General features: G+C 28.2%; 1 long non-coding RNA gene across 3 annotated transcripts; it reads left to right on the top strand.

Annotated features, from left to right (window-relative positions):
* Nucleotides 1–24,386, top strand: LOC113396408 (uncharacterized). 3 transcript variants are annotated; one of them, XR_010309169.1, is made up of 4 exons: nt 1–303; nt 14,452–14,629; nt 14,998–18,216; nt 18,378–24,386. It is a non-coding gene; the product is annotated as an uncharacterized LOC113396408 (long non-coding RNA). The 3 variants fall into 3 exon arrangements; XR_010309168.1 differs by having other exon boundaries at nt 14,998–23,880; nt 23,914–24,386; XR_003368745.2 differs by having other exon boundaries at nt 14,998–24,386.
* Nucleotides 24,387–26,408: the final 2,022 nt, after the last annotated feature.

Raw genomic sequence — 26,408 nt, 5'->3', positions numbered from 1 at the left:
TGGTATAAAAGCGATTTATCCGAGATTGCCCCACCATACCTTTACCATTAGTGTAGTGGCGAGGTTCTGTTGTATCGTAATGAATTTTAGGATAATTTAGTATTAGGTTAAAGATATTCTTAAAGTAAAATGTAGCACTAAGATTATTATATTTACCATAAAATGTTCTGGAATATGAAGTTTCTATGAGAGGTGGCAAGTTTCGTTAGGAGTCCTTAAGATGGCCGAGTCATCGCCCGGTTGATTGCGTATCCTTGATTGTCCTTATCTATCCAAGGGAAGTTACAAGGATAAAGATGTAAGGTGGGTCCGATTTTATTATTTTATTTGAACGTTTATAGTTAGAAGTACCTAAATATATTTTTTAATACACGTGATTGCGCCGTAATTTGACCTTAACGCGTTGTACAAAGTCGGTATTTGAAAATTTAATTTCTGATGATGTCATCAATGTGGGTAAACACTCAACAAAATTTATCACTACTAAATTTTTGATATTTAATATTTCTTTAATATAAAATAAATATGACTTAACGAAATCACATTTAAGTAAATAATGTAAAAAAAATATAGATTTGGTAATAATTTAGAAACTTGGTTCATATATTTTTTTTAACGATTCAAATCATAATTGGTTCAGACAGCAGCTGTACTGCGTACATACTGTAGTGTTACGCGACAGCTGCGTTGGTAGTCGGTACTACGGTACCGGGCTTTTAGATGACTGCCAACAAAAAAAAAAGTATTGTATTGTAAGGAATTGTATTTACCAAGTATCATTAATATTTTATCTATTACTATCGTAAGAAAATGCTTACAAAAATATTTGAAATTTAATAAAAATGTACCTAATTGCCTACTTATACGTAATATAATATATAGATATAACGTCATAAACAGCCCATACCGATAACTTAATGCCGGTATCATATATTTAACGAATAATTGTAGGTACACCAGTATAAACGATCGGTTTTCAGTAACGACTACGAGTAATAAGCCATTGGTAGTTCATATACGCCTCGCCACATGTGAAGCAGCGTTGCAGAACTATCGATAGTTTGGTTATCGATAGTGAATCTCGAAAATTATTCAGGATATCGATAGTATCGTTTTGATCAATACTATCGATAGTATTGATAGCTGTCCGTGAGCAATACGATAAGATTTTGGCAATACTATCGATAGTATCGATAGTTTTGGACTATTGATGGTTTAGATTAAAAGTAATGGTTTTTGCAATACTATCGATAGTATTGCTCATGGGAAGCTATCGATACTTGTCACGTGTCAATACTATCGATAGACTATCGCTAACACCTTAACTATCGATTGTCTATCGATAGTGGATTATCGATATGTAACACTAATGTGAAGTAATTGCACTATAATTTTAGTGACGCTATTCAATAAGATTAACTCATCCATCAGAAAAAAAAGTTGTAAATTTAGTAACAGGTCAACAATAAATTTATAAATCTGACAATAATGCTAAAAAAGTTTCAGTAGGTTGTGTTAAGATACCTTAGAATATTTAAACGATAATTTCGAATAATTTATAAAAATAGGATCAAATAACTGGAATTGAAAAGCATAGTATCGAGTATCTTGATTAATAATTTTATATAGCAGAAATATTGGTACTGTTTTCTAATAAAAACTACTAATCATAAGTGAAAACTACATTTAATTATCATCGAATTAGGTTATGGTGCTTTTTTAATTTAAATGTAGGAAAAATAATATATAAACAAGTAGTCGAAAAAATTAGAGGATAAGAAGCCACAAATAACGTCTGATAGATTGATGTACTTGTTTGTCCACATAGGCTTCAAATATTTATTTCGAAATTTTAAAGTTAATTTAAAACGTAAATTAATGAGGAAAATTTGTAATAAAAAGTATACCATACATACGTTACTCAATTTATAAAATGTAACTATATTTATTTACATGAGAATTATTTAACATTAAGGGCTATATACAAATAATAATAAAAAATAGCTAATAATGCAAAGGTCCCACTTCCAGAAGTACTCTGTTCTCTGTATAGTCAAAATGAAAATTTTTAAATTTAGAAAATATGTATCATGTTTTCAAGACACGACTGTAGATTAATAGATCTTTTATCAGTCACTGCGTGTTTGAGTAAATGAATTAAAATTAACTTATATTAAAAACACATAAATTAAATAAATTGCTAAAATATGTAATGGTAAAATATTGAAAATGAATTAACTCAATTTATTCACTCGATTAAAGCAACATTTTTTCTTTAAACTATAAAATACGAAATTGTAGTAGTGCAAGTTGGCAATTCAACCTTTTTTTTTTTACAAAAAAAAAATGTTTAATAGTTCATATATCGACTGGATTATTTATGATTAAATTAAAAAAGGGGTAATTAATGTGGAATGATGATATGCTAAGAAGAATGCTCATATTTAGTACGTAAAAAAAGTACCCAAAAGAGTTCAATAATCAGTTAGGTTAAGACTACACTAAAATAAATTTAAATTTAGACTGCATCCAAACTATTAGGTAGCATTATTCTAATAACGGGTTACACAATATGAATATGATAAGTAGATTAAAAATTGTTACTGATAGAATTAAATAGATAGATCTTATTCATTAACAATTGTCACTAAAGTGAAATAAAAAAATACTTATTCCTTTTGGAAACATAATTTATTATTCGAAGGACCGTGCATAACTTTTCACGATTTAAACGGTTTTACTGCATACAGTTTTTGATAATTATGACCAAACATTAAATATAACAATAACTAAAAACTAGGAAGAATTAAAAAAGATAAATAATTTGTCATTTTGGCACATCCAAAGGTTTTTTTGATTTCATGAATTGAATTGATTAATGATTACTTGATTAAATACTAAACTAACAAACACATTCAGTTTTATATTACATATATTTAGGTATTTTATATACATTGATAAAATACATCATACCATACGACACAATTATTGAGTGGAAAAAGTTAATTAAATTTTTACTAGTCAAGGGTAAACACCTATGGATTTTCAACAAAATTTATTCATTAAAACGAATGTGGTATATCATATTAGAAAAATAGTAAAAAAAATAATGTAAAGTATTGATCAGTAAATATCTTCAATCTAATATATGTTTAATATTTTAAGAATATAATAGATGTTTTCAGTGAAGTAAGCAAATAAATTGGATCTAAATGGTATGGACAGTGTCTTACAAATCTCAAAGTAATAGACGATATCTTACAGCATTATAACATACCTAAGTCTTTTCCAAAGAAAGTATTAAATAAAATAGTATGTCAATGGTATTAAAGACACGTGTCATCTTTTATTTTTTTATATAGCAATGGTATAGACAGTCTTAGAAATCTCAAAGTTATAGACAAGTGTCTTACGATATCTTGCAGCATAGTAACATAAATTGTCTTTTTCAATGAAAGTAGAAAATAATATTAAATCACAATGATATAAACAAGCCATATCTTACAAGATAAGAATATGACTCGTTTTCAATGAAAGCAGGACTTAATTTTGAATGTCCAATACTTTTATAAAGTCTTACAAATCTCAAAGGTATAGACAAGTGTCTTAACAAATCTCAGTAACAGAATATCTTAAAGCATAATAATATAATAGTCGTTTAGAATAAAAGAAGAAAAATAATATTGAATCAGAGTGGTAAAAACAAGCATATCTTACAGGATAAGAATATGACTCGTTTTGAATGAAAGCAGGACTTAATTTTGAATGTCCAATACTTTTATAAAGTCTTACAAATCTCAAAGGTATAGACAAGTGTCTTAACAAATCTCAGTAACAGACAATGTCTTAAAGCATAATAATATAATAGTCGTTTAGAATAAAATAAGAAAAATAATATTGAATCTGAATGGTAAAAACAAGCATATCTTACAGGATAGGAAATAAGACTCGTTTTCAATGAAAGCAGGACTTAATTTTGAATGTCCAATACTTTTATAAAGTCTTACAAATCTCAAAGGTATAGACAAGTGTCTTAACAAATCTCAGTAACAGAATATCTTAAAGCATAATAATATAATAGTCGTTTAGAATAAAAGAAGAAAAATAATATTGAATCAGAGTGGTAAAAACAAGCATATCTTACAGGATAAGAATATGACTCGTTTTGAATGAAAGCAGGACTTAATTTTGAATGTCCAATACTTTTATAAAGTCTTACAAATCTCAAAGGTATAGACAAGTGTCTTAACAAATCTCAGTAACAGACAATGTCTTAAAGCATAATAATATAATAGTCGTTTAGAATAAAATAAGAAAAATAATATTGAATCTGAATGGTAAAAACAAGCATATCTTACAGGATAAGAATATGACTCGTTTTCAATGAAAGCAGGACTTAATTTTGAATGTCCAATACTTTTATAAAGTCTTACAAATCTCAAAGGTATAGACGAGTGTCATAACAAATCTCAGTAACAGACAATATCTTAAAGCATAATAATATAATAGTCGTTTAGAATAAAAGAAGAAAAATAATATTGAATCTCAATGGTAAAAACAAGCATATCTTACAGGATAGGAAATATGACTCGTTTTCAATGAAAGCAGGACTTAATTTTGAATGTCCAATACTTTTATAAAGTCTTACAAATCTCAAAGGTATAGACAAGTGTCTTAACAAATCTCAGTAACAGAATATCTTAAAGCATAATAATTTAATAGTCGTTTAGAATAAAAGAAGAAAAATAATATTGAATCAGAGTGGTAAAAACAAGCATATCTTACAGGATAAGAATATGACTCGTTTTGAATGAAAGCAGGACTTAATTTTGAATGTCCAATACTTTTATAAAGTCTTACAAATCTCAAAGGTATAGACAAGTGTCTTAACAAATCTCAGTAACAGACAATGTCTTAAAGCATAATAATATAATAGTCGTTTAGAATAAAATAAGAAAAATAATATTGAATCTGAATGGTGAAAACAAGCATATCTTACAGGATAAGAATATGACTCGTTTTCAATGAAAGCAGGACTTATTTTGAATGTCCAATACTTTTATAAAGTCTTACAAATCTCAAAGGTATAGACGAGTGTCATAACAAATCTCAGTAACAGACAATATCTTAAAGCATAATAATATAATAGTCGTTTAGAATAAAAGAAGAAAAATAATATTGAATCTCAATGGTAAAAACAAGCATATCTTACAGGATAGGAAATATGACTCGTTTTCAATGAAAGCAGGACTTAATTTTGAATGTCCAACACTTTTATAAAGTCTTACAAATCTCAAAGGTATAGACAAGTGTCTTAACAAATCTCAGTAACAGACAATATCTTAAAGCATAATAATATAATAGTCGTTTAGAATAAAATAAGAAAAATAATATTGAATCTGAATGGTAAAAACAAGCATATCTTACAGGATAAGAATATGACTCGTTTTCAATGAAAGCAGGACTTAATTTTGAATGTCCAATACTTTTATAAAGTCTTACAAATCTCAAAGGTATAGACAAGTGTCTTAACAAATCTCAGTAACAGAATATCTTAAAGCATAATAATATAATAGTCGTTTAGAATAAAAGAAGAAAAATAATATTGAATCTGAGTGGTAAAAACAAGCATATCTTACAGGATAAGAATATGACTCGTTTTCAATGAAAGCAGGACTTAATTTTGAATGTCCAATACTTTTATAAAGTCTTACAAATCTCAAAGGTATAGACGAGTGTCATAACAAATCTCAGTAACAGACAATATCTTAAAGCATAATAATATAATAGTCGTTTAGAATAAAAGAAGAAAAATAATATTGAATCTGAATGGTAAAAACAAGCATATCTTACAGGATAGGAAATAAGACTCGTTTTCAAAGAAAGCAGGACTTAATTTTGAATGTCCAATACTTTTATAAAGTCTTACAAATCTCAAAGGTATAGACGAGTGTCATAACAAATCTCAGTAACAGACAATATCTTAAAGCATAATAATATAATAGTCGTTTAGAATAAAAGAAGAAAAATAATATTGAATCTGAATGGTAAAAACAAGCATATCTTACAGGATAGGAAATAAGACTCGTTTTCAATGAAAGCAGGACTTAATTTTGAATGTCCAATACTTTTATAAAGTCTTACAAATCTCAAAGGTATAGACAAGTGTCTTGACAAATCTCAGTAACAGACAATATCTTAAAGCATAATAATATAATAGTCGTTTAGAATAAAATAAGAAAAATAATATTGAATCTGAATGGTAAAAACAAGCATATCTTACAGGATAAGAATATGACTCGTTTTCAATGAAAGCAGGACTTGATTTGGAATGTCCAATACTTTTATAAAGTCTTACAAATCTCAAAGGTATAGACGAGTGTCATAACAAATCTCAGTAACAGACAATATCTTAAAGCATAATAATATAATAGTCGTTTAGAATAAAAGAAGAAAAATAATATTGAATCTGAATGGTAAAAACAAGCATATCTTACAGGATAGGAAATAAGACTCGTTTTCAATGAAAGCAGGACTTAATTTTGAATGTCCAATACTTTTATAAAGTCTTACAAATCTCAAAGGTATAGACAAGTAAGTGTCTTAACAAATCTCAGTAACAGAATATCTTAAAGCATAATAATATAATAGTCGTTTAGAATAAAAGAAGAAAAATAATATTGAATCTGAGTGGTAAAAACAAGCATATCTTACAGGATAAGAATATGACTCGTTTTCAATGAAAGCAGGACTTAATTTTGAATGTCCAATACTTTTATAAAGTCTTACAAATCTCAAAGATATAGACAAGTGTCTTAACAAATCTCAGTAACAGACAATGTCTTAAAGCATAATAATATAATAGTCGTTTAGAATAAAATAAGAAAAATAATATTGAATCTGAATGGTAAAAACAAGCATATCTTACAGGATAAGAATATGACTCGTTTTCAATGAAAGCAGGACTTAATTTTGAATGTCCAATACTTTTATAAAGTCTTACAAATCTCAAAGGTATAGACGAGTGTCATAACAAATCTCAGTAACAGACAATATCTTAAAGCATAATAATATAATAGTCGTTTAGAATAAAAGAAGAAAAATAATATTGAATCTGAATGGTAAAAACAAGCATATCTTACAGGATAGGAAATAAGACTCGTTTTCAATGAAAGCAGGACTTAATTTTGAATGTCCAATACTTTTATAAAGTCTTACAAATCTCAAAGGTATAGACGAGTGTCATAACAAATCTCAGTAACAGACAATATCTTAAAGCATAATAATATAATAGTCGTTTAGAATAAAAGAAGAAAAATAATATTGAATCTGAATGGTAAAAACAAGCATATCTTACAGGATAGGAAATAAGACTCGTTTTCAATGAAAGCAGGACTTAATTTTGAATGTCCAATACTTTTATAAAGTCTTACAAATCTCAAAGGTATAGACAAGTGTCTTGACAAATCTCAGTAACAGACAATATCTTAAAGCATAATAATATAATAGTCGTTTAGAATAAAAGAAGAAAAATAATATTGAATCTGAATGGTAAAAACAAGCATATCTTACAGGATAGGAAATAAGACTCGTTTTCAATGAAAGCAGGACTTAATTTTGAATGTCCAATACTTTTATAAAGTCTTACAAATCTCAAAGGTATAGACAAGTAAGTGTCTTAACAAATCTCAGTAACAGACAATATCTTAAAGCATAATAATATAATAGTCGTTTAGAATAAAATAAGAAAAATAATATTGAATCTGAATGGTAAAAACAAGCATATCTTACAGGATAAGAATGACTCGTTTTCAATGAAAGCAGGACTTAATTTTGAATGTCCAATACTTTTATAAAGTCTTACAAATCTCAAAGGTATAGACGAGTGGCATAACAAATCTCAGTAACAGACAATATCTTAAAGCATAATAATATAATAGTCGTTTAGAATAAAAGAAGAAAAATAATATTGAATCTGAATGGTAAAAACAAGCATATCTTACAGGATAGGAAATAAGACTCGTTTTCAATGAAAGCAGGACTTAATTTTGAATGTCCAATACTTTTATAAAGTCTTACAAATCTCAAAGGTATAGACGAGTGTCATAACAAATCTCAGTAACAGACAATATCTTAAAGCATAATAATATAATAGTCGTTTAGAATAAAAGAAGAAAAATAATATTGAATCTGAATGGTAAAAACAAGCATATCTTACAGGATAGGAAATAAGACTCGTTTTCAATGAAAGCAGGACTTAATTTTGAATGTCCAATACTTTTATAAAGTCTTACAAATCTCAAAGGTATAGACGAGTGTCATAACAAATCTCAGTAACAGACAATATCTTAGAGCATAATAATATAATAGTCGTTTAGAATAAAATAAGAAAAATAATATTGAATCTGAATGGTAAAAACAAGCATATCTTACAGGATGGGAAATAAGACTCGTTTTCAATGAAAGCAGGACTTAATTTTGAATGTCCAATACTTTTATAAAGTCTTACAAATCTCAAAGGTATAGACAAGTGTCTTAACAAATCTCAGTAACAGACAATATCTTAAAGCATAATAATATAATAGTCGTTTAGAATAAAATAAGAAAAATAATATTGAATCTGAATGGTAAAAACAAGCATATCTTACAGGATAAGAATATGACTCGTTTTCAATGAAAGCAGGACTTGATTTTGAATGTCCAATACTTTTATAAAGTCTTACAAATCTCAAAGGTATAGACGAGTGTCATAACAAATCTCAGTAACAGACAATATCTTAAAGCATAATAATATAATAGTCGTTTAGAATAAAAGAAGAAAAATAATATTGAATCTGAATGGTAAAAACAAGCATATCTTACAGGATAGGAAATAAGGCTCGTTTTCAATGAAAGCAGGACTTAATTTTGAATGTCCAATACTTTTATAAAGTCTTACAAATCTCAAAGGTATAGACGAGTGTCATAACAAATCTCAGTAACAGACAATATCTTAAAGCATAATAATATAATAGTCGTTTAGAATAAAAGAAGAAAAATAATATTGAATCTGAATGGTAAAAACAAGCATATCTTACAGGATAGGAAATAAGACTCGTTTTCAATGAAAGCAGGACTTAATTTTGAATGTCCAATACTTTTATAAAGTCTTACAAATCTCAAAGGTATAGACGAGTGTCATAACAAATCTCAGTAACAGACAATATCTTAAAGCATAATAATATAATAGTCGTTTAGAATAAAAGAAGAAAAATAATATTGAATCTGAATGGTAAAAACAAGCATATCTTACAGGATAGGAAATAAGACTCGTTTTCAATGAAAGCAGGACTTAATTTTGAATGTCCAATACTTTTATAAAGTCTTACAAATCTCAAAGGTATAGACGAGTGTCATAACAAATCTCAGTAACAGACAATATCTTAGAGCATAATAATATAATAGTCGTTTAGAATAAAATAAGAAAAATAATATTGAATCTGAATGGTAAAAACAAGCATATCTTACAGGATGGGAAATAAGACTCGTTTTCAATGAAAGCAGGACTTAATTTTGAATGTCCAATACTTTTATAAAGTCTTACAAATCTCAAAGGTATAGACAAGTGTCTTAACAAATCTCAGTAACAGACAATATCTTAAAGCATAATAATATAATAGTCGTTTAGAATAAAAGAAGAAAAATAATATTGAATCTGAGTGGTAAAAACAAGCATATCTTACAGGATAAGAATGACTCGTTTTGAATGAAAGCAGGACTTAATTTTGAATGTCCAATACTTTTATAAAGTCTTACAAATCTCAAAGGTATAGACAAGTGTCTTGACAAATCTCAGTAACAGACAATATCTTAAAGCATAATAATATAATAGTCGTTTAGAATAAAATAAGAAAAATAATATTGAATCTGAATGGTAAAAACAAGCATATCTTACAGGATAAGAATATGACTCGTTTTCAATGAAAGCAGGACTTGATTTTGAATGTCCAATACTTTTATAAAGTCTTACAAATCTCAAAGGTATAGACGAGTGTCATAACAAATCTCAGTAACAGACAATATCTTAAAGCATAATAATATAATAGTCGTTTAGAATAAAAGAAGAAAAATAATATTGAATCTGAATGGTAAAAACAAGCATATCTTACAGGATAGGAAATAAGGCTCGTTTTCAATGAAAGCAGGACTTAATTTTGAATGTCCAATACTTTTATAAAGTCTTACAAATCTCAAAGGTATAGACGAGTGTCATAACAAATCTCAGTAACAGACAATATCTTAAAGCATAATAATATAATAGTCGTTTAGAATAAAAGAAGAAAAATAATATTGAATCTGAATGGTAAAAACAAGCATATCTTACAGGATAGGAAATAAGACTCGTTTTCAATGAAAGCAGGACTTAATTTTGAATGTCCAATACTTTTATAAAGTCTTACAAATCTCAAAGGTATAGACGAGTGTCATAACAAATCTCAGTAACAGACAATATCTTAAAGCATAATAATATAATAGTCGTTTAGAATAAAAGAAGAAAAATAATATTGAATCTGAATGGTAAAAACAAGCATATCTTACAGGATAGGAAATAAGACTCGTTTTCAATGAAAGCAGGACTTAATTTTGAATGTCCAATACTTTTATAAAGTCTTACAAATCTCAAAGGTATAGACGAGTGTCATAACAAATCTCAGTAACAGACAATATCTTAGAGCATAATAATATAATAGTCGTTTAGAATAAAATAAGAAAAATAATATTGAATCTGAATGGTAAAAACAAGCATATCTTACAGGATGGGAAATAAGACTCGTTTTCAATGAAAGCAGGACTTAATTTTGAATGTCCAATACTTTTATAAAGTCTTACAAATCTCAAAGGTATAGACAAGTGTCTTAACAAATCTCAGTAACAGACAATATCTTAAAGCATAATAATATAATAGTCGTTTAGAATAAAAGAAGAAAAATAATATTGAATCTGAGTGGTAAAAACAAGCATATCTTACAGGATAAGAATGACTCGTTTTGAATGAAAGCAGGACTTAATTTTGAATGTCCAATACTTTTATAAAGTCTTACAAATCTCAAAGGTATAGACAAGTGTCTTGACAAATCTCAGTAACAGACAATATCTTAAAGCATAATAATATAATAGTCGTTTAGAATAAAATAAGAAAAATAATATTGAATCTGAATGGTAAAAACAAGCATATCTTACAGGATAAGAATATGACTCGTTTTCAATGAAAGCAGGACTTGATTTTGAATGTCCAATACTTTTATAAAGTCTTACAAATCTCAAAGGTATAGACAAGTGTCTTAACAAATCTCAGTAACAGACAATGTCTTAAAGCATAATAATATAATAGTCGTTTAGAATAAAAGAAGAAAAATAATATTGAATCTGAATGGTAAAAACAAGCATATCTTACAGGATGGGAAATAAGACTCGTTTTCAATGAAAGCAGGACTTAATTTTGAATGTCCAATACTTTTATAAAGTCTTACAAATCTCAAAGGTATAGACGAGTGTCATAACAAATCTCAGTAACAGACAATATCTTAAAGCATAATAATATAATAGTCGTTTAGAATAAAAGAAGAAAAATAATATTGAATCTGAATGGTAAAAACAAGCATATCTTACAGGATAGGAAATATGACTCGTTTTCAATGAAAGCAGGACTTAATTTTGAATGTGCAATACTTTTATAAAAGTTATTCTATATATATATAAATATATAGGGTATAGGTATTTTAAGTATATTAAGTAGCATTAGATTAAAAACATTGAATATTAAATAACCTACATTTAAAGTGATGTTATTTTTTTAATCCGTCCTAAATCTGCTTAGAGCGTGAAATAGTGTGTATATTCCTAAGAAAATAGTATAAAATATTATTAATATAATTTAATTTATAATAATATAAAACTAATTTCAAGTACTTTTTTTTTATTGAAATTTTATGCGCAAATTTATATAGGGTATAAAATACACACGTCCCTAAACAAGGTAGTTTTCATTGAACCTTAGGTCTTCTTTAGTATTTCGTTTATTATTAGGAGCCGCTGGCAAAATGAAGTGATCAAAATACCTAGACTTATTACTAAAATAGAGATTGAAATTGGCTATTGTCCATCTTTTGCACATTAAAATTGTATCCTAAAATATACATTTGCAACTAATAGAAACCAAGTAGGTACACTCAGAGTAATTTTAATGATATTTATAAAAAGAGGTGAACAGGTCTAACTTTAGACGGATAATAAAATATTTTGTTTGCTAATATATGTTCTCAGAACACAAATAATAAAATTTTAAATATGTTCAATAAGTACACAGAAAAACCGTAATTTTACAAGAAAATCACTATGAATATAATGGTATAAATATGTACATATATTTTTTAAGCGATTGCTTATTATATGAAGTCAAAATTTTTAATTAAGCGATATTACGTTAACAGAGTTCAAAATGCTGAAAATTTAGACTAAATAAGTTGCAACAGAAAGCTGGTCTTGCAATATTTTCATGTTATAGGTATAAAAATAAAAGGAAATTGTATATTTTATAAAATATAAGGAAATCGAAACTTAGTTTTTATTGTATTCGAATATAAATATAATTTATAAATAACGATAGTATTATTTATATAGTTTAGTAATGTTAGTCTAGTGTACTACATATTTGAACTTGCATAATAATGACACAAATATCACTAGAACAAATTGCAGTTAATCGCAAAATAGGAAATTAAGGTAATTCTGTAAAACATAAATTAGTAATGCAAACGCAAAAAATACATAGTAATTTGTGACAATTTTGTATATCGTTATTATCAATATGATTATTGTGATAACATTTATAAAACAAGTTATAACAATAAGACAAGTCATTGATGATTTAATATTAATATTGGGATTTAAGACAATAATAAGGTTACATTATCATTATTTGGCATGTTATCGTATCCAAATACATAGTTTAATAAAACCTTTGTGCACGCCTCGAACGCTATGTGGCATCTTTATAGTGCATTTATATTATAATTTAAAATGGTTTTTATTTCATATTATGGTAACATTTTATTTGGAAACGCATTTATTTAAAGAATCAAATTAAGAAAGGGAATTAAATAAATTACAAAACCATATTTTAAAAATACTTTCTCTAAGAAATTTGGATAGTATGTCGAAACATATGTTTTTTTATACATTATCACGAACGTTAAAGTAGGTACCTAATAATTTCAGTATTTCACAATCGTATGCAAGCTGTTGATGACGTTATGTTTGCGCTGAATAAGCGGATGACGACTTACTGTTTATTTATATTACATTAACCTTCAAAAGACAAGATGTTATTTGTGCAATATAAAAGAATAATGATTTTATCGATACGCGTTGCTCTGATAATTTTAAATACAAATTTCGTACTACAATTAATCAATGGAAAATATCATAAATTAAATTAAATGACAAGTTTTAATGTTTTATCAAAATATGTATCTATAAAAAAGTAATTAAATACAGGCATAAGGAAAGTAGTTTTCGACGGGGTCATATTAATAAAGGAATATATAGATGTAAGTTAAGCAAAGGTTCTATTATATTTAATTTATAAAATAATGAATATCATTGGATCTCAATCTTACAGGATAAGAATATAATCGGTATCTTAAAAGAAAAATTAAAATATTTATAAAATAATTATTTGTTTCGCTAAACAATTACCTACTACAATAAATAAGGTTCATTTGTAGAAGCAATTTGGAATATTTATAAATAATTATCTTTAAATAATATATCAAAACTCCAAAGTCTTAAACTGAAACTGTGTTATTTATACAATCTACATTAACAAAAAAATCGCTTTTTATATAAAGTAAAATGCGTAATCATTTGGTAAATTAAGCATCAAAATTAACATATACAGATTGGGAGTTTAAAAATACAACATATATTAAACGTGGCTATTGTGGCGGTTCCTAGAACAAATAATTTATAAAATATATGCATAACAAAATTCATCGAAAATATCCAAATTAAATAGAACAATAACAAGCGCTAGTAAATTTTTGAAGCAATAATAACTGAGTGATGTATAATTAATAAACAAATAATTGTAATAGAGCAAACATACACAAAATTAGTCATTTTACTATCATTCAAATTTTAAAATGTACATGCAGCACGATACAAAAATTGAAAAAAAATCAATTATAAAATCAATAGTTCATTTTGGCAACGCAGTATATATGTTATCTAAAATTGCTGTACGTTAAAGCTTTTACTCGTATGTTACTTTAAAAATACCTTATAAATTCAACTAAAATATGTTTGTATATGAATAACGAATTATTTTAAACTTAGTTAATGTTTTATGATTTTATTATATTTCAGGATTATTGTGATATTTATTAACCGTTATCCACGCTTCTTCTGCAGACTCGGTTTAACTCGTCGAACATCATGGCAGGTCGATTACATCCCTTACATTAGGCCAGTACTTTAGCAGATTCAAAAAGTATTTATATGGCTCGCGTCGGTACGAACGCTAAGGAATACGTCCGGTCATCGGTGTAGAAACGTCCCCGTTTAGGGATCTTTCTAGTTGGTTACGCAGGTATTGACAAATTTTGACTTTGATAACATTTTCAAAAATAACTACTCATTAGATATTCTCCTTTATATTAATGGAACTGAAAACGTCTTTAAGCTATGTTCTCCGAAATAATATATTTGCTGATTTTACAAACAATTCTAAAATAAATGACTATAGTTGAAGAATTATTACAAAAGAGTAACGATAAACTAAATGTAACCGGAAATCTAAAATTGGAAATAATAGACGTTCTACTATTCTTACAATAAGTATAGTCCGTTTAGATCAGATCCGCCGGTCCTAACACATACATCTTAGTCATCTAGCACTTGACATAAAATAGTTATAAGGACTGATTTCAGTAATGGTTGTCGTCAATTGATTTTCAGATGTTTAGTTGGAGCTACAGGCAGGCTTGTTCGCTATGTATCACGGTAGCCACGAGATAGCTAAAGCTCTTAGTTACGATCATTATACTCCAACTTGAGTTTAGATGTTACTGGCTGAAATAGTTACATTTGTAAGTTTCGGATACATACAGATTCAATTACATTTATACATTACAAAGTAAGCTTGTATTTTTACATATTATATTTAATATTGTTATTGTAACTGAAGATAAGAAATCTTATCTTTAGGTCGTAATTCAATATATTTAGAATATTAAAATCGTACATGAATTATTAGATACGAGTTTAAAGTTAGTTATCACGAAATATAGTAGACTAAGATACGAACGTTAAAATAAAATCGGGCGATGACGTACTATTAATTTAGTATTTAGATTACTTTTAGGTTCGTTATAACATCACATTAAGCAGTTGATTTTGTCTAGATGTAGCTTACTTTTATCTTAGTTTTATGATATATAATATGATAGAATAATGGTAAATTTTAGTAATCAATAAATAAATGTATTATTTTTTCAATATAAGATAATTATTAATGCTAAACTAAGTATGAATCATTCGTTATTGACACATCCTTTTATACTTATGTATGTATATATGTATATATCTAACGCATAACAAGTTTAAAAAGCGTAGAATTAAAGCACTCATGCGCAGTGACCTAACACCTATTAGGCATCGTTTAGGATGAATTATACCTGAAATAGTGTAATACACGATGGTAGGTTAAAACAAAATAAGATTATTTTTAGTTGAGTCTATTATACCAAAGTGGGCACGTTGAACGGTATTCATCATTTCGTTTAATAGTAGTGTTTAGATGTAAAAACCTAGGTGCAACAAGATATCTAGTAAATTTTACGTACAAGAAATAAACATTTTAGGTACACTTTGATTAACGTGATGTAATATCGTCATTGCTCAGTATCTTAAATAACATCAAGTCATATTTATAAAAAAATACGGGATAAAAAACATTAAAACTCGTAATCGGTGATTTATGTACGTGAAGATGTTAAAATATACGAAAAATGTAATTTGTCAGATCAGATAATATGAATAAAAAAAATTACACCTTAATTTTCAAACTATTTAAAAAACTAAACTAATATTGTTAAAAATTTAATAAAAGCAAAACCAGTCACACAGTTCTTTTTATTTTTGCAACTAATCTTTTTTTCTTTTTAGCCCTTTTCCTACCTTAAAATATATTGAGTTAAGTGCTATTCAAAGTAACATTAAATCAGGAATTTCAACACATATACATATGTATATATATATATATATAAAACAATAATTAATAATTTGAAAGATACGGGAATACTTGAACAAAAACAGAATAAGAGAATAAAAACATAAAAAACTAGAGAAGAATATATCAATAATAATCAGCTTTACAGTTACTAGAAGAATTAGGCTATACAATCGGATGATACTCGTAGCGTGTTCATTAGTTTGGATTGTGGGGAGAAGTTTTGTGTGCAGTTGTAATAGTGATAACGTTTTTTTTAAGAAAAGTATTATATGTACCACGTGAAAGTTTTAAGTTTAGTGATATTTTGATAAACGAGTTGATGGTAGATGTAATGATAATTATTCACTGTTATTTAATTAAAAAGAATAATGTTCGATAAGATTACTAAGATTTAGAAAATAGAGAGAAATAATCAATATTCTGCGACATGACCATATTGAAAAGGTTGAATTAATTGATAAAAGTAATTGAAATAGAGAGCAGAGTTGATTCAAAAATTCAAAAATGTTTTTTAATACTCAAATAAATACTCAACATACGTCACATTTACGTTGAAAATAGCTTCAAAACAAAAGGATGAAAAAATCGCAAGATATTCTCGTTTAAGTGTGCAGTTAGTGTCATAGTGGAATGTTTAATTAGTGATAATGAGTTTTTATTTAAATATTTATACGGAAGAAAAGTTATACAAGTTAAAATCTATATAAAAGTAATAATTTGAAAAGGTATAGAAAATACCGCAATGAGTGAAAGAGACTTGATAAAATCGGTAATGATTACAATAAAAATATCCAGAAAAAATAATGCACTGATTTTAAACTACGAATATTTGTAGGATTTCGTTCATGGAAAATTACATTAAGATATACATTTTTGAACAACTAATTTCTACTCAGCAGAAAAGTAATTCGCTATTAGAAAGGAAAATAAGGAAATTTCCCTATAATCATGGAAAGGGTAATACTGACGTTAACATCGAGAGATATTAGATAACATATATGTACATTAAAAATCAGATATAATGAACAGCTCAACCGTTCCATTTTTACAGCATTTTGTAAGACATGTATTAATGCCACTTTGGAATAGATTTCATGATTACATTAAATGAATGCTTTAAGTATCTTAACATCTTCAATTAGCCTTAAAATAGGAAGCATTAGAGGCCCTCAATTTTACTTACCTTATGCAATTGGTTGAAGTATTTTAGGATCTTAAAATAGCAATAGAGGTTAAACTTACCAAAAACGTAATAACGGATGTTTTAAAAGAAAATGACGGAAACTAAAACACTAAGAACAATTTCTACTACGGAAAGAAATCAGAAAAATCAAAACAAATTAAAAAGAAACGTATACCTAATAAACGAAGCCTATATTTATATTTAATAACCGAAGAAACTATTTAATCTAACAGATATAATCACTACAAATTTTATAATTACAAGTACACAAATACTCATGATATTTTATTGAATTGGCCACATGAGAAATCGAACTTATGATGACTTCGCCTTAGGTGAGTCCAAGAGAAAGAGAATGACAAGAATATTTCTTGCATAAATTAAATATTTGTATTATGTAATATATTATATACTAATATTTTTTTTATCTTCCTCAACTATCTTTCCTTTTTTCGTTTAGCTTTTTTAATTCCAGATAAATAACAATATTGGTAACAAGAATGTTATACAAAATCAAATGTTAACACAAAATTATAATTTTAACATTACAAGATTACAATGAATATTATTTGGCTTGAAACCGTATTACATTTAAAAATAATGCATAATATAGTGCGATATTGGCTTGACCTTTTTTATATTTAACTATTTAAACTAAAATTGGTACAGCATGGTCTAGATTGTTTAACACTAGGGATAGTCACAATTCACAGCTGACTGCACTGAATAGCACTTGGATGACCTTTGGTTGATGAGTAAGGTTTGTTTTTAGCATCTGCTTGTAAATATATTTTTATTTGTTCGATATATCACGTGATTCGTCTTCCCTGCGTTTCGATCCATGTGGATACATCGAAAACGTAGTACACACCTTACTATGCTTATCAGCGCCACATACATTGTTCAAGTAATTTATTTCAGAGAAAGGATAATATTTAATGTTCTAGGCTTAATTGGGATTACTTGTGGTGATTAACAATTTTCTTTGGATTTGAGCATGAGATTTATATTATAGGAGGGATTGGACTAGTCAATTCGCGAGTTGTTTGTTAAATTGTTGCTATAAGAGTGTGAAAGGCTTGGATATTACTAGTGCATTTCTGCAGATATACATTCGACGCTTTTCACGCCTTTGAGAGTTAGGATCATGATTGTCACCGGTGTCCATACGGGTATGTAATTTTTATTAAGTCACAAATTAATAACGATACACTACTAGCGCCCTATTTCAATGTTTTTATGTAACGTTATTTCTCTCACAGTATTAATAACAATTTACATACTCGCTTTACTTATGTGAAATGGTTTTATATAATATATTACGTTGTGATTAAAAAAATTTTTTTTTTTGATGCAATTATCATAAATTTTATTTCAGTTTGTGTATCGGTTACACGGTTCTTTTGGTATTGTACTTGTTTTACTCGTTACAAAACAGAATTTTCTTTAACATTTCTTAAATTTTAATTTCATAATACAGCACGACTAGGTCATTAATATTTTGTTTTCAGCTAATCTAATCGATAGAAAATTTAGAAAGAGCAAATTTTCTACATTGCAATAAAAATTACATTAATACACACTAGAATAAATGGATTTATACACGGAGAAGATTGTTCCTGCACCATATTGCTTTTGAATCCACGATTTTATCATTATGCCAGTTTGTTTCTTCGCATTATAGTCGTCTGTAAGCTCAGGAAATACCCACCAAGCTTGAGTCACGTGGTTTGTTTGTGGTTCCGTGTAACAATTATAAAACGATATTTTGATAAAACGCAATATGCTAACTATCCAAAGTGGTTCTACTATGTAACTAAAGTAACCGTTGCTGCTTCCATGCATCGTCCAAGTCTTCTTAAAAATAGATATGCTTTTATTTGCATTTCAATGATTTTTATGTTTGTAGACACAGTTCATTTTGATTACAAAATTTTCTGTGATCTTTATAAAATGCACCAACAATTCTTTGTGGCTAACTTTAACATGTGAATGAGCATGGAGCTAGATGGAATATGTCATATGAAATCGCGATTTCTTGCAGGTTTAGATGGTGTGTGATAGTTAAAAATTTGTTGTCACTTTATTATTCTTATAATATGGCACATACATCGATGTTGGGTTTACTAGAGGCAATGCAAGATTTTCATGAGTACAATGCGAAAATATGTGCTTAAGTTATTGTTCATCTTAATGCTACTCATCGGTGTTTATGTAATATATTAAAGATCTTTTATCCCTCATTGTATTAAATGCTTTTTATTTTTAATAGAGCTTTAATAATTTGTGGAATGTCACTATGATACTCTTTTAATACTATTGCTGTGGTGATTCGTCCCTTTATAGTAAAGATGTAAGGTCCAAAATTAGTGTTTATACCCATTAACACTTTTTTCAGTCCTGGCATATGTTGTCGATATGTTTTGTATATGTTATATAATAGTTAACACTCCAGTGTAGCGAGTATGTTACTCTGTATCACAGGATATGCTTTGGGAGAATGAACAGTAGGATCACGAGTGCGAGAACGAGCTGTCGCTTGAAAATGAATTCACTTCAATTTATTATATTATGCTTAAACGCTTTTGTAGGATTAATGCCTTAACGACCCAAGAAGTAATTAATCTCTGCAAAAAAGAAAAACCAAATTAAGTTTGTCTTATTTCGTTTGTTGTGGTTAAGTGTTCGTTTGCCGTTTGTTAGTAAAATTAGTTCTGTTTTTTAGTGAAAAAATTGTGAATAGTGAAAATGAAAGCATGAATACAAAAGTTACGTTTATTTGAAATGGTTTTAGCAATCTATTTACAGTTAATATTTAACAAAAGTAACTAAAGCAGACTTGTAATCATGAGATAAATTTTAGTTCTAAGTGTCAGTGGTGATGTGTTGTGAGTTGAATTGGGAAGTTTAAAATAAATATATTGCAAAAAGTTAATTATATTCATAAAATAATTATAGTATAGAGAAATGAGAAAAGTTGAGTTCATGTGGAAAGTTGGTGTTAGTGAGATCTAAATAGTTCTCAGTTTGAATGCTTTTTCTGTTATTAATATTTTTTCTTACAGATAATTATATATAGTCATATAAATTAAGTATAATAAATGTTAAAACGTCATTAAAACTCGATGCAATAAAATATATTAGAAAACTATAACCACTATTATTTACAGATTAATGAAATTATTTTTATAATAATTCCAGGAACGTAAAAAACTTTTTTTCTTAACTTTTTTTGCAGTTGCCTGTTTTTGACGGCGTTTAATTAAATAACGGTTTACGTTATATAAATGAAAAACGTATAAATGCGTACAATAGCAAAACATGTATAAAAATGAGAGAAATTAACATGCCGAGAGTTTTGTTTTAACGTTTTAATTTCAGTTAAATTTCTAAGATTCCGTAGGCTCGATATCGGCAGAGTAACATAATACGAATATAATGTAGCTCTACACATACGACACCGAACGAGAAAAATATAGGTAACTAATATAATAAGAATATTGTTATAATAAATTAAAAACTATGCTAGCGTTAGTAAGGACATGTACTTTCCCCTTGTGCCTTTTTTTATATTATTACAGTTCGTGATTTTATGGCGTCTGTCGTGGTTTCGGTGATCCAACCAGCGGCGTCTGCGTATAATTATATTTTTCTCAAACTTATTTTGCAGGTAGTAGACATTCTTCGCTTGCGTTTAATCGGTGGATATTTTATTATAACATTAAAAGGTAAATCTGAACAAAATTGTTTAAGATTAACAACAAATGTCCTTTCTTGCAGAGACAATACATAACGATAGATGCAATCAATATGAATACATATTTAACTTAAATTTAAACAAATAGGAAATATTCATATAATCCATAAATAATGATGTACATTTCAAAGTTTTTTTTATTCTCCTATCACTAAAGATTCTTGAAACTTTTTTTTGCATATAAGCATCTAAATTTATATTTTTTATAATTATTTTTAATTTTAAAGAAGCTAGATGACGTCACTTCACGCCGACGCGGTCACTGCTTACAATATAACGTTTTTACATATATTTTTTTACCATTATTTAGACACATCCATTCGGAATGCTAGTGATCAGTTCAATTCAACAGATTTATAACAACACATTTGACTTATTTGGTTGTACTTCGATAATTTTTATGTCGATTGTATATATAAAATGCTTCCTATTATTTACTTAGGAAATTATAAACTTTGTTTTTGCGTTTTTCGTGTATCTTTTTACAGTTGAGGGTCTCGACAAAACCTAAACGTATTAATCTGATCGAGTGGAATGCGGGCTACGAAATTTAATTTTGCACAAAGGCAACAAATGAAAACGGTATGATAGAATATAGCCTACTCCAAAAATTTTTTGCCCTATTTATATGTATTTTATTTCAATTTGAGCTTTACGGCGCATGCAGCGGAATAGGTAGCAAACCAAGATTTTCATTTGTCATTATCTAACAAAGCAGAAATGCTTATGCTTTTTTTCGTGTCGGTACATTTTTGCAGTTCCGGATTCTTTCCTGACGCCTTGTCACGTTCCACGTAACTCCCGAAGGAGATTAAATTAAATTTAAAGAATTAACAAGGCATAATTTAAGCTAATAATAGTACAATATAAAGGAAAAATATTGAGGCCTGAATCTGCAGTCATGCACGGACTTTGACTTCAAAGTAGCAGGTAAAATTTTACCTTTAGTTCGTGTTTTTATATTTATGTTCACAGTTACCAGATACGAGGTCGTTTATATATATATATATATATAGAGAACGGGCGGAACAAACATACGGTTATGTTTAAAATAATGTCATATGACATAGTAAAAAACTTATAAATCAGGTATTTAAATTATTTACATTAATAACTGTAATCTTTTAAACACTAAGCCTTTTTGTTTGCTTTTCTGCGTGCTCTTTGATCTTTTTACAGTTGAAGATTTCCGCACCAGTCTAAACATCATTTCCTGACATCGAATTAAATTCAATGGTTATAAATTGGTATGAATACATTGTTTGCTGACACCAAGTAGAATATGTTGATGCCAATGACGTGTTAGAAGCATGACTAAAGTTAAACTAGTCTTAAAATCTCTAACCCTTTACCTCTAACGTCGTTTTCTTGTGTCCCTTAATTATTGTTTGCAGTTATCACGCTGGCAGATAGCGGCATACACTACGAAGGACAACAAATTCGAGCCTGTTAGCCTAACCAAAATCTGATTGCACTCGTAAGCAAAATCCGTAGGAGCCACTGTACTGTACGACTCAATAGTAGAAGTTATTGTGACACTCGCATGTTTATTTTCAACTACACTACACATCAACCTATATAAAAAGATTTGAGTATGTTTTTTTCGTGTGCCTCGAAATTTTTGCAGTTCAGAGATTCGTGCAGATAGATATTCTACGGAGAAAGAAAACGATTCTACGATAGTAAACGTCGACGGTGTGTTGGTTCACTTGCATTGGCTGTGAGTTGTATTTTACGCCTTATACCCTAAATAATTAGTCTATTATCTTAGCTATAATAGTTACTGTAATAAGAACGATGTATCGACGCAGTTTCATGGACCGACAGTAAGATTCTGTCTCGGAATATCGTATGTATTGGCCATGCCGCATATTATAGACGTAACGTCGCTGATGCTTTCAATTAGACAACTTCGATCTAAATAGGTATTTAATTTATTTTTGCATTTCTACGCGTAAATAACATCACTACATCATTTTTGTGTAGCAAGTTCTGTGTGTATGTGTTGTTAGTTTTAGCGTAAGAGATAGTATTAACGTTAGGTTCTGCTTAACTCTGGTACGCAAGGGTCCATGATCATCTCAAACTAACTAGGTATGAAAATACGATTTCTTAATCTTTTAACAGGTATTAATATCTAGCGATAGAAAGTCGAATGAAAAACATTTGAAGTAAATGTTTGCCTGCGAGAAATATATTCGTGTCGTCCTAATTGGTACGTAAGTTTGGTATTTGATGAAACAACGATGAAAGTATTTGGCTGGTAGCGGGTTTATATACAAAGTATGTAGATATTTAGAAGCATATTGGTGGTTGTTTTCTTTCGAATGCTTGAGTAATAAGTACTGTGGATTGAATAGTTCGTATCAGTGAACGCAGGCTATCGTAAGTTTTAATATTATTTTACAGCTTTGAAAAATCATGAACACAATAAATTTATACAATAATTTAAGATTTACTTATTACCTCAATATAATTAACAAGAAGTTCCTAATATGTGTTAGGTCTTAATATTTAAATTAATATAATATACATGAATAGTATTAAACATAATTTACTTTAATCTTTAGATTATAAATATATAAATATAAGTATCATGTCACCGAAAAATAAGCTTAAGATTTATTATAACGAAAATACAATTTATAGTAATTGTTTGATAACATGGTTTTTCGCAATATTTATGTTCTATTTTTTCAGATATACAAGCAAAAATTACCATTGAAATGTAGACATAAAAAACTTGCCACTTAGGATAAATGTATTTAAGGCAGTACCTACATAGGTAGGTTAGTAGGTACTTACTTAAACTATTAACTTAATTTTTTCAAATAATTTTCAGGTTAATTTACTAATTCGTAAAAACCGGGCGATGACATATAGGGGGTTTTAGTCTTTAAGTATCAAGTTATGTTTCACAACTATCGAACTAGGCAGATATATATGTATTTTAAAAATTATATATTACCAAATCAACATCAAAATTAATATATATAATTCAATACAAAAATTGGCTAAAATTCAATTTAAAAAAAATGGTGATGCCTGTGGAGTTTCTTGCGCCGCTTCTTCTCCACAGAAGAACACCTTCCGAAGCGGTAGTAGATATTTTCAAAATTTAAAAAATGTAAATTAAGAATAAAACAATGAAAATAAATTCAAAGATATAACTATTTCGTCGTTTTATTTCACTTCCAAGTATGATACAAATATAATTCAAGATTGCTTGTTGTTTTATTACCCTTGTCCTTACCCTGATTTTTTTTTATAACTTGTAAAACGAATTGGCCAGCATCTTACTGAAGTAGTTTCTTCACCTCTGAATTCGAAATACCCAGCCATAAACGTGTGCATTAGAATGACTAAAAAGTATTTTGTCAATTTTAATTTAATGTTTATATTTTGTACCTTTGAGTAATAGGCACCTACATTAAAAATTTTGAAATGGCCAGTCATTCTGAATACAAGACTGGTCATGTATTTAATTTTCTTATTAGAGCTCTTATTACAGAATTATCTTTACAAAAATCATTTGGCACTTCAACTGATATTTTTACTAGATTATGGCAAAGAAATATTTTATCGGCAAAAAATAATAATCGTATGTATATTTTAATTAATTGTAACAATTTATTTTTACAACTATTTATATTGAAGCTATTTGATGTTCCGTACTGAAATTGTTTTAAAGTAATATGGTAATAGCAAATGGTACTGCTATATCTACCTACTGTTTATTTTGTTGCTATCGAAAAAGTACAAAGATTAGTTCCTCTAGATCAGTGTTCCCCAAAGTGGTCCAGGTGGACCCCCAGGGTTCCACGGGAGACTTGCTGGGGGCGTGAATAAAAAATGGGGGTCCATAAGATGTTAATGGTGTCCACGAAAATTTATCTGCTTTTGATAATAAAGAGCAAAAATGTAAGCATAGTTTTTGTAAGGGCTTACCTACCTTGTTTTAAGTACCTAACTAAGCAGATAATATTTTAATAAGGCAAACGACTATTTGTCCAAACTTGCGTATTCGATATTACGTACAATTTCGTGTACAGACTTGCAAAGCGCTATCCGCCCGATAATGCTTAATGCTTGTTCAGACATGAACTTGATCACCACTATAAATACTTGATGCCAAAGGCAAACTCATTTGTTTCCGGTTTTTCGAAAAAAAGGTGTGAGAAAATTTATATCAGTGTTTGCTAGTGCCGGAGAAAAGTAAGTATCTACTTTTTTTGTTATAGTACTTAAGTATTTTGTTTACGTGTACTAGTCGGTTGATCACAACTGCTTGTATAGATAGGTAACTTAGTAACTTACAGATATTTTAATTGTCCTCTTTCGATTTGAAGACAAACAGCACGTTATATTCAATTGTTTTTTCACGAGAGAAACACTACCTCTAAATAGGCCGAATAAGCAATATTGCAGAGCAATTAATTTTTCTTGCAAATAACTACTAATTTTATAAAACAGTAATTTCACAATCATTTTAAATTGATTTTGAAGTAATTATTTTATCAAAACTATTCCTTTTCGGAAAGAGTGAGCGGTGCGCGGGCGACGGGAAAAGGGCGGGGTTGAGCTTCGATGCCAGTTTGTCACGTTTAAACAATGAAGCCGCAAACAAAAAATACGCAAATACACGGTTTATTAGTTGGTACCTTTACAAGCCGTAATTCTATTTCCGCGTGCTGACAAAGGCTGCGGTGTGATACCTATATTCAGAAAAAAACTTGGTTACTAAAACTTTTTACAGGTAAGGTAACTGACACGAAACATGGCTACAGCAAAGAAAAAATGTCGACAATATAGCGTCGATTATTTGAAATATGGTTTTGTTCCATCAGAGACAGACAAACAATTGCCCATGTGCCTATTATGCAACAAAGTTTTGAGTAATGACTCTATGAAACCATTAAAGCTCGAAGATCATCTAAAAAGGTGTCATACTGATAAAATAGGTAAAGATTTAAAATATTTTCAAACATTGAAGGAAAAATATGAAAAGAGACGCACCATGCACAGTATGTTCGCTTCAACATCTCAAAGTAACGATGATGGCTTGCGGGCATCTTACAATATCTCATTACTTATAGCAAAATTTGGAAAACAAACACTATCGGAGAAAAATTAATTTTACCCGCTGTTGAAGAGGTTTTAAAAACTGTTTTGCACAAATCTCCATTTGACGTACT

The sequence above is a fragment of the Vanessa tameamea genome, chromosome 6 (genome assembly GCF_037043105.1).
Source record: "Vanessa tameamea isolate UH-Manoa-2023 chromosome 6, ilVanTame1 primary haplotype, whole genome shotgun sequence".
NCBI classification, from domain to species: domain Eukaryota; kingdom Metazoa; phylum Arthropoda; class Insecta; order Lepidoptera; family Nymphalidae; genus Vanessa; species Vanessa tameamea.
The sequence above is the reverse complement of the archived record's forward strand: the minus strand, read 5'-3'. Positions and strand labels throughout refer to the sequence as shown.